A 375-nucleotide genomic window follows, 5' to 3' on the forward strand; every position below is an offset into this window, starting at 1 on the left:
TAGAACGGCCCCGGTTTAGGTTTAGAATACTGAACGCAAACTAACTCGCCGGGAAGGAATTGCTTCACATTTTGTGACCCTTAAAATTCACTAGGGGATATTATTTATGAAGATGTTAGCTCGAGATTTACAATGTTTTTGATTTACGATATTTCATGATTTCTAGTATGATTTTAGGTTAATTGGCTGGCTAATTGGATTTTAGGTCATTAGAACTTTTTTCTAGAACATTAGAAATTCATTTTTACTGCACCTTTGTTATCAGCGTATTTCTACTGTATATTTATTCACACAATTACATCAATTTATGCTTTACACATTTCACATTCTGATGATCAATATAAAAGAATGAAAATAGACTTAACTATATTCATT

Source organism: Ischnura elegans, chromosome X (assembly GCF_921293095.1).
Source record: "Ischnura elegans chromosome X, ioIscEleg1.1, whole genome shotgun sequence".
NCBI classification, from domain to species: Eukaryota; Metazoa; Arthropoda; class Insecta; order Odonata; family Coenagrionidae; genus Ischnura; species Ischnura elegans.